This window comes from Chelon labrosus (genome assembly GCF_963514085.1).
Source record: "Chelon labrosus genome assembly, chromosome: 4".
Taxonomy (NCBI): Eukaryota; Metazoa; Chordata; class Actinopteri; order Mugiliformes; family Mugilidae; genus Chelon; species Chelon labrosus.
Window position 1 is genome coordinate 15,218,927 of NC_140340.1, and position 10,468 is coordinate 15,229,394.

The following is a 10,468-nucleotide window of genomic DNA, read 5'->3' on the forward strand; positions in this document are numbered from 1 at the left end:
AATAAAAATGACACAGCAGCTTTCCGAATCTTGAAACACCCACCAGGAATAACATCAGAGGGCTAATTCACTCTGTGCTGGAGGCATGCTGGGTTCTGACTCTGCAGCAAAACTTCTTTAGTAATTCCTCTGAGGTTTTTAAAGGAAGTCAGACACTGACTATGCAGTTTCAGTACAGATTTGAAAACTTTCCTTCAGCTCAGATAGATGGTTGAAATGTTGCTGAAAGACACCTGTTGCTGCTAATGGGACCAAATGGTATGGATAAAAAGCAAGAATAACTGCGATAAAAGAAATAATCCCAGTTTATTCCCGACCAAGACCAACCAACACTTTGAATTTGCTTACACAAGAGAGGTGCTGTATCTTCATATCTCTCTCTGCAACTATTTCTGCACCTAACATGAGCAGAAACATCTGATTCAAATTGCAACAAACAAAATGAAATGGAGACAGTGTTTGCAGAAACACATTATAGAAAACTTATTTACAGAAAGGTGAGAGCTCCCTCTAGTGACTATTTCAGGGAATTACAAGTGGAAAGATGTGGAACAATGATGACCATGCGACTAAAAGTGGCAATATTCATATTGTCAATACATGACATGTGTAGGATGCCATGACTTACTCTCACATCACTAATAGTGTATTTAGCAAGCGCTTGTATTGTCTTAAATACGTGGGTGTTTATGACCCATGTGTAGTAGCCACATTGTGACACGGAGGGGCGCTGATGTTGTGTGACACTCCAACAAGGTGACACTTAATGCCCTCTCTTAAGGTCTCTACTAAACTCAGCAACCACAGCTTTCATGAGCTTCTGAACAAGAGACTTGCTCTGTGAGGTGGGGTGATAACTGCAGTACAGCACCTGCCTGCACCGTCTTGATTTAATACAATGGCCTTTGTCTCAGGCATTTTCTTTATTTTTTTTGTTCGACTGCCAATCTAAGCAGTTTTAATAATATGATATGATTTGCATGAGGGAGAATGCTCATTGTCTTTTACCTCTTTCACTGTGTGTCATTTAAATCCCCTTTCAGGCATTATCATAACCGCTGAGCTCAAATGTCACCAGTGTTACTTTGTTTCCCAAGTTCAAATCAGGGTTAATCCCGAAGCAGGATATTACCGTGAATGAAAGGAGAATTAGTTAAAAATAGCAAGAGATTTTAGCACTGCTTGAATAGTGTCTATTGTCTGCAAATCTATGTAATCACCCTACTCCTGTTAAACCTCTTCCTTGGTGACTAAAAGCAGAAAAGTCCAGAATTATGAGTAAATCTAGGTAAATAAATTAGCAGGGGAGAATACATTTGCTTACAGTTTAGTTTGTCTTGTGGCATTTTTTAGTGTTTAGCGTAATTATTGCTGCTTGATATTTTTTGTCACAGCACACTGGAGGAGATTTTTCAACCAGAAGTGTTAATGCCAGTCAGAAAATATCTTGTCACTTGATCATGTGCAACATTAACATGTGACATGAACGCCAAGCTTGTCATGATGACTGGATATGCTGCTTGAGGAAAAAGGCTGCCAGCAGTTGACTCACTCTATTGGCAGAGCACTCACAGGAGAATCCATTATAGCACATGAGCAGGGCAGGCTTCACGTGCCTTCATGACGTGTGACACTGCGAGCAAGACAGCAGATGTCTGGCTCTGTTCCCAAGTCTACTACACTAAAGCTGAGGGCCTTAAGGAATTTAGAAATCCAGCTTAATGCACACATGCCAGCGTAATCCAAAGAAAATCCTGAACTTATTTTATTTTTGCAAATGAGCCATTGTTTCTATGTTTCTGAGGTATCAACAAACAAGTGCGTGAAAAGGCTCAGTGGAGGAAATGTGGCCCTTGAAGGAAGCTAACCCAGTGATTAGCACAGGTAGAGTTCCTCACGCCAGATAGAGTTTCAGTCATTTGTCACGGTTGTTATCGGGTCATGCTTGCATGCATACAGACACTCCATGTACATGTGCACCGATACGCCAGGACATACGTATATAAACTCAAATCTGCATGGAGAGTAGACACCTTTGGACATTTGACATGCAAATGAGCTCACACAGATATACAAGCAGCTTTGTGAGGCTGTACTTAGGCAGCTAAATGCTAATGTGATCATAATGCTGACTACACTGACACACTTATACCTAGCGTAATCTTTACAATCTTTACAGTGTTTAACATCTTATCTCAGTGTGCTAGCATGCCACCACTTGCTAGCCTGTACTAAATGCAAAGTGCAGCTGAGGATGCTTAGATTTTGCATAAACCAAGATATTGGACAAATTCCATTCTTGCAAGTGAACAGGATCACAAGTAAGGGCAACTGGACATGACCTGGATAACTGAGAACCTTAATGGACATCCATGAGATATTTCCCTTAAAACCACAAAACGTAACCTTGTTCTGGCACAAGAGAAAATGTCAGGAGATTTCAGAAGTCAGCAGGATTCGTCCTCTGGAGACAATTAATGTTTGTACTATTTCATGCAACACATCAGATATCGGAGATACACTATATTACCAAAAGTATTCGCTCACCTGCCTTTACTCATTCTATGAACTGAAGTGCCATCCCATTCCTAACTCATAGAATTCAATATGATGTCGGTCCACCTTTTGCAGCTATTACAGCTTCAACTCTTCTGGGAAGACTGTCCACAAGGTTGAGGAGAGTGTTTATAGGAATTTTTGACCATTCTTCCAAAAGCGCATTGGTGAGGTCACACACTGATGTTGGTCGAGAAGGCCTGGCTCTCAGTCTCCGCTCTAATTCATCCCAAAGGTGTTCTATCGGGTTCAGGTCAGGACTCTGTGCAGGCCAGTCAAGTTCATCCACACCAGACTCTATCATCCACGTCTTTATGGACCTTGCTTTGTGCACTGGTGCACAGTCATGTTGGAAGAGGAAGGGGCCCGCTCCAAACTGTTCCCACAAGGTTGGGAGCATGGAATTGTCCAAAATGTTTTGGTATCCTGAAGCATTCAATGTTCCTTTCACTGGAACTAAGGGGCCAAGCCCAGCTCCTGAAAAACAACCCCATACCATAATTCCTCCTCCACCAAATTTCACAGTTGGCACAATGCAATCTGAAATGTACCGTTCTCCTGGCAACCTCCAAACCCAGACTCGTCCATCAGATTGCCAGATGGAAAAGCGTGATTCATCACTCCAGAGAACGCGTCTCCACTGCTCTAGAGGCCAGTGGCGGCGTGCTTTACACCATTGCATCCGACGCCTTGCATTGCACTTGGTGATGTGTGGCTTGGCTGCAGCTGCTCGGCCATGGAAACCCATTCCATGAAGCTCTCTGCGTACTGTACTTGGGCTAATCTGAAGGTCACATGAAGTTTGTAGCTCTGTAGCAATTGCCTGTGCAGAAAGTCGGCAACCTCTTTGCACTATGCGCTTCAGCATCCGCTGACCCCTCTCCGTCACTTTACGTGGCCTACCACTTCGTGGCTGAGTTGCTGTTTTTCCCAAACGCTTCCATTTTGTTATAATAGAGCTGACAGTTGACTGTGGAATATTTAGGAGCGAGGAAATTTCACGACTGGATTTGTTGCACAAGTGGCATCCTATGACAGTTCCACGCTGGAATTCACTGAGCTCCTGAGAGCGGCCCATTCTTTCACAAATGTCTTGTTTCACAGTCTGCATGCCTGAGTGCTTGAATTTATACACCTGGGGCCAGGCCAAGTGATTAGAACACCTGATTCTGATCATTTGAATGGGTGAGCGAATACTTTTGGTAATATAGTGTATTTCAGTTTGGATCAAAATGACAGACAAGCATTGCCATCAGAAGATCCATGCCACAATTGTGGCTAGAAGGTCATTGTTGTTTAAAAACAGTTGCATTGTCACAATGTTTAAAACCAGGCTATGTTTTACATCTGTCACGAAAGACTGACATTTTGGAGGTACAAGGAAATCACTGTAAATCACAACCACAGTGAGTAAATGCATTCATTCCACTTGTATCTTCGCTGTTTGTTTAATAGCCGCAATTTCAGGTTGTGCAGAGAATTATTGTCTCCAAGAAGGCAGTGCAGCAGGGGATGTAATCATCTGCATGCATATTCTCCGTCTCCATGGAAACGCACAGCAGCCGTAGGAGGAGCGGGGCCAACGGGAGGGGGAGCAAGCTGATGTCTAGGAGGTATAGCTAATAACCGAGCCTCATGTGGGTCCCTGACAAGAAACAAAGGCAGGAAGAGAGTGGGATGCTTTACTGGCCCTCTGTGCTCTCTGTTGCTGTGCCGCTCTGTGCCTCTTGTGTCTCAAACACACACACACATTGTAATGAACCAGGCTGTCTGTAAGAATGCTGAGAGGTCATTGAAAACAAAAACAGGATGACAGATAGAATTAATCTGTCCTAGAGGAATGATCTTTCCATCTCAAAGCTGCAAGCAGACACAAAGCAGGAGTGGGTGAGTCATGAATGAGGGTTTTGCAGTATGTTAGGAATTAGGTATCTGAAAATAAGTGGCTCCTGTTGCATTACTGTCTACGCTGTGAGTGATTTATAGCTGTGAGTGATAAAAGACTTGTGACAGGACAGAAAGGGAAAGATAGTTTGTCTTAGGCAGAGAGGAGTTTGAGCCAAATGCATAGTTGAGAGTGTTAGTCATAGCTAGTTAGCATCTAAAACACAGATGAGCAAGAAAGGAGTGTCATTAGTTCTGTGGGTATTTGCTGATAAAGCAAAAAAAATAAAAAATAAATCCCCTGCAGGAACCTCAAATGCCAGTATAAAATTTCATTTCAATCCACCCAGCAGCTGTTCATATAGGCCTATTTTATTCTGGACCAGCTGCCGGTTAGTGGACTAGCAGATCAACATTACCATCCCTAGAGCCATAGGTCATGGCTAAAAATAATGAGACGTGTGTGAGACGGTAGTCTAAATTTGAGTCAGAAGTGGCTTTGCATGAGCGTGTGCCATGTTAAATAGTAGATACATTGTGCTTGAAGGCTCATTATTGACCTTGTATGACAGGAGTCCCGGAAAAGTGTCTATTCCTAGAACATTTCATATTTTAGCGGAAGCTCATTCATCAGAACATAACCTTCCACCTGCTGATGAAGGTCTTGACATGAGACTGAAATTTCCAGAAAGCTAACTTTGTGCCAAGAATTTTGTCACTGCGTGTTATTTACTCAGTCAGATTGAAGTGCAAATTAAATTCTGTAATGGCTATGTCTAAATCTCCTAAGAATTATATTTTTGTGGGAACTACAGTGTTTGTAATGATAAAAGTACACAAATACATGAAAATTATTTCCGTAAACCCACGTTTTAAGTTTGATACAACTTATCCAAGCACGGTTTGCATATACAAACATAAAACAACCTTCCTGTTTTATTATCAGTAGAGCTACTTCTTACCCTAGGGACCAATGCAAAACTATTTCAGGTTAGGCTACTCTCCAACTAGAACTTCTGTATTATAAAAGGTCATGCAAATGGATTAATTTTATAGTAAAATGCTTTGACCTATGTGTGAGAGAGACAGTACTACAACGTGACATCTGCTACATGTATAAATGCCCTATATAAATAAAGTTTGTTATAGATAACAAATGTCAGGTCATTTGGATGATACCACATTAATCTGTCCTCTGTTAATCGGTTCATGTTGGACCATGGTAACAAAACAACATATACTTTTTTCTGATAGAACATGCAAAGGTTTACTTATCCTGTTCAAATTTATTTAAATAAACCTAAATGTATATAGAATAAGCTTAAGAGCCTAAACAAGAGAATCACTGAAATTCCGAGTGAACGTAATACAGAAATTTAGTCAGATGACTTCAATGAAGTTGTTTTGGTTCTTATGTTCATGGTATTTACTTAGCATTGTTGATCTTGACGTGTTATTTGCCTAATAAGCAAAACAATCCTCCAGTTTCCTCCAAAATTTTAAATTAAAATGATATTTTGTCACAGTTGTTAGTGTACATAGAGATAAATCTTGACATCCAATCCTAGGAGTCGTTGCAATGTAGGCTACTTCTCTTAGCGTGTTTGGAATCCATTTTGAATGAATGAATGAATTCATACATTGGTTTGCCAGTGGATATCTGATATCTACTGTGATATCTACTGTGTAAAGCACATGTTTTAGAAGCTAATAAAACACATATGTACAATCGTGGGTGTTAATATTATTCCATGCAAATTATATATTGTTATATATCTATATATTCAGTACAGTGTTTTAGTAACTTAATTAGTACATAGCATAAGCTCTGGATGAATGCCTTTAATGCTGGCAGTAACTTTTATGCTACAAGTGAGTTGGTTAAAATCCCATCTGGAGCATGCTGTGCTCCACAACAACATGGCTCTGTTGTTGTTGTGGAGCACATGACGTGATGACGTCGGCAGCAAGGTGAGCAGACCAACGTGAACGGTTGACGGAGGAGGGAAGCCTCCCTCATCTCGTTTCATCTCATCTGGCGTCTGTTTGTTGTTAACGCTCACAGCAAGACTCACCTCTTTTATTTTACTACATGGAAAAAGCCTTTATTCACGCTCAGTCGAGCCTTCGCGCACCGGAGGCGTCGACGGTGTCTTCAAATGTAAGTAAACTGGCGTGGTTCTTGGAGCTCTTTGTTTTCAGTTAGCTATAGCTTCCCTTTGTACAGTTTGTTAAATAGATGCAGATAAGTGTTCATGCACAAGATGTTCTGTGTATTATTATAAACTATCATAGGTTTCGTTTTTGTGCAGTTATGTGTTTGGTGTTTTAATTTTGCCTTTTGATTTTCCTCTCCTGTCGGAAAGCGTTTCTGGTTGCTAGGGTCTCAGGACCTGTTACTAAGGGCGTTTCTCTGTCTGCACGTGCAGGTTTGCAGAGCCCAGTGCGGCCTGCTGCACGCTAACGGAAGTCTAAAGGTGGCCTTAAATGGTAGTTTATTACCGTAGTTATGTTTAATGATTTATACTATTGACCACTGACACTCACTTTTATGAGTGATGTTATTTTTTTTTATAACATTTAGATCGCCATGCTAATGCTATCTGATGGACAAAGTATGTAATGAGACCTTAAACATATTTGTATGACCTACTCCTCCTATTCACTTGTGCAGCTCATTTAAGTCAGGAGATGTGAAACACAACAGGAACCACCACATTTAATGCTTCAATACTGAGATGAAATTCTTGTTTGTCATTACCCTACCTGCGTCCATCTTACAATAGTTCACATATAAGGAAATTACTCATTAATTTATTCGTTCGTCTTCTGTAACCGCTTGTTCCTGTGAAGATTCGCAGGGTCTGCTGGAGGGAGTCTATCCCAGCTGTCATCGGGTGAGAGGCGGGGTACACGGCGTGGACAGGTCACCACCAGTCTATCGCAGAGCTGTCAGGAAATTAATACGTTTTATTTTGCTGCAGACTGGCATCTGTGCTGTGTGAATAGGCTGTAAATTTGGTCAGGCTTTGATTGATTCGATCGCTGTCACTAGTGTACATGGATGAGAATACAGGGCCACTACAAATGTTATAGGTAAATTGGAAAAGTACAAGATGCCCGGATATAATGTTAGCATAGTATCTGAAGAGCCAAAGGCTGTTTGCTTCCAAGTCTAGGTGCCAAGAGCCAGTGCAAAGTACTACTGTTCTTGTAATCCACTTTAGCTCCATATGGCGAGAGAGGAGAAGGTATTCCAGCTTTCATTTCTAGTAGCTTAAGCCCTGGACACCTCGGAGAGACAGATTCTGTGATGATGTGAGGGGCTTAACGCAAAGTCGCTTGCTTGTTTTGGTTTGGTTGACGCAATGAAGCATCTGTTTCTCAGCGAGAGAACAAGGATACGCAAAAGCATGTAATTCTGTCAAAGACATGCTAACTAGTAAAATAATAGACAGTTAATGACCTCTGATGCAATTGCTGCCATTAGCCAGTCACGACGGAGGACGGTCACTGTGTGTCAAATGGCTCAGTGAAAGAGATCTGGTCAAGGAAGCTCCTGATCATTAAGGAAGATATGGTTACATACCGTAGATCATGTTGCAATCATTTATCATTGTTGTTATGATCTTTTCAGTTTAGGGTTTCAGGAAAACATGCCCACAGTCTAGCTTGACAGTGATGTACTGTACGTGTGCCAAGCGGTAGATAAAAAAGGAATTTATTGCCACGTGTCACATAGTCTTTTTAGAGAATATGAGCTGTTCCCATCAAACTGTGGGTGGTTATTATCTTTCTAAACTAAAAAGGCCTATTTTTCTTTTAAGACTAAACAAGAATTCTTTGCTCACTCTGTGTTTATGTGAAAGCTGCAGGCCCATGCTAGGACATACTTTGAGTGACGCGTCAATCTACTTTTATGACCAGGTAATTAAAGCTCCGCCTCATTTGCCATCTGTGCTTTCAGAACAAGTTCAGCTGCAGCAGCCAGGTGAATTAATGTGCCCAACTTTTCAGCCGTAAATAACGATGAGCGGAAACACCCACGTCACTGTGGGCACGGTCCAGGAATTTGATTGCTCCAACTGAGCTCTGTGTATGTATACAACGAAAATCACAAATGCATGACTTGTGCATTTCATCCGGTGACCAACACTCATGGCTGAAGTGTTCAGTAGAGATTGGCTTTGGCATTTTTATCGGTTTGGGTGGAATTGTGTCGTGGTTGTTGGTTGAGCACTAACTTACATCAGCTGCATGGGCTTTGTCATTTGATGGTACAGTTCATCACCTCCTGCGTGCTTTTGTGTCCGCACATTAATGGACTAATACACTTGTATGTAAATGTGTGTTTTTGACTGTGTGTGGATACGAGTGACGTGCTGTTGCCATTCTCACTCCGTCGCCAGTTGCTTGTGAGTCAAACCATCTGGAGGTATTGTTGAGTTTGCGTCAGCCTCCATTTTATTTATATAGCGTCAAAAACAATACAAATAATCTCAAGACGCTTTACAAAACACATTTTAAACACAGATTCTCTTATAAAGAGTAAGCTAGATGGCTGTTAGAAAAACACAGTATCTAGCAAACAAAGATCACCAAATACTACTATACATTTTTGTTTTATCAATTTCAGTGCACTCTTTTTACATCCTTCCTCCTCTTTCATCATTCTCTGCGTCTTTTCTCTCCTCATAATTTCTCCCTCTCCTGTGTTCTCTTCCACTTTCCTGTCCGCCCTTCCCCTCTCACTCCACGCAGGCTCAGTGCCCTGCTTGCCAAAAGGTGGATGAGCAGGGCACGAGGCTGAGCTGGCTGTCACATGCCATCTGCAGGGTCACATGAAGACGTGCCATCACGATCTGCACTCTCCTTTTCCTGCGGACGTATCTGTGAGCTAAGGAGGATTGTCAGATACGGCGAGAAAGGGCTTGACTTGCCAGGAGTGAAAGTCAGAGAAGATTCAAGTGAAGGGAAAGAAACATATTAAGGAAGGAGAAAGTAAGCTGATTTGACCATTGTTACATCGAAAGTGGTTTTAGTGGATTTAACTAAGAATAAAATCCAGCTGGGAGTGATTAATGGACAGCAAGGGAGACCTCAGAAATTGGTGTTGACATTCTGAAACATAATAAAAATTTGTGTGAGCAGAGAGCGCTGGGGAGAAAAGCAAAATCTCAGATGGCATCTCTGTGTAATCAGAGTTGATCTGGTCAGAGACAGACCGAGTCTGAAAAGTGGAAAGACTGTCAAAGAGTTGGGACGCCAGCAATGTAAGGCACAGAATTAGGGATGCACCGATCCGACTTTTTCAGTCCCGATACCGATACCGATGCCTGGGCTTTGTATATCTGTCGATACCCGATACCGATCCGATACCGTTGAATTAATATAATAAACTGCATACCTTCCACCTTATACCTTCCTTCCACCATGTAGAAGAATCTAAAGGCACCAGACTTTCCTAACTAAGACAAAATAACATAGATGTAATGTATTGAATACTTATTTATTTGTTATTTGAACAATTGTGCATCCAAATTGAAAATAAAATGTAATCAAACTTCTTAAAATAAATTTAAATAAATAAAATGTAGTAGTAGAAACAAAACAGTAATCAAAACAAGTTACCAAACACTGTAAACATGTAAAACATATATTAAGTGCAAAGTACTGCAGGAATTCAAAATACAAAAGCAGCTGAACCTGAGAATATAACCCGTGAAATGCCTCCACACACCCGACTCTTTCGCTCGCTCCATGTTAAACGCTCCAGCTCGTTCTTCTTCTTCTTCTGTTTAATGGCGGATCATATCTTTACGACATACCGCCACCTACTGGACTACTACAGGATCTCCAACTCGTTCCACCATGCTGCTAACGAATGACGAAGGATTTGCTGCGACGGAGGAAAAAAAGAAAAGAAAAGAAAAGAGCTATTTTTTCCAATATCGGGGCCGATACCCGATACCAATATCGGATCGGTGCATCCCTACACAGAATAAACTGCTCCCACCAGATGTCTTAC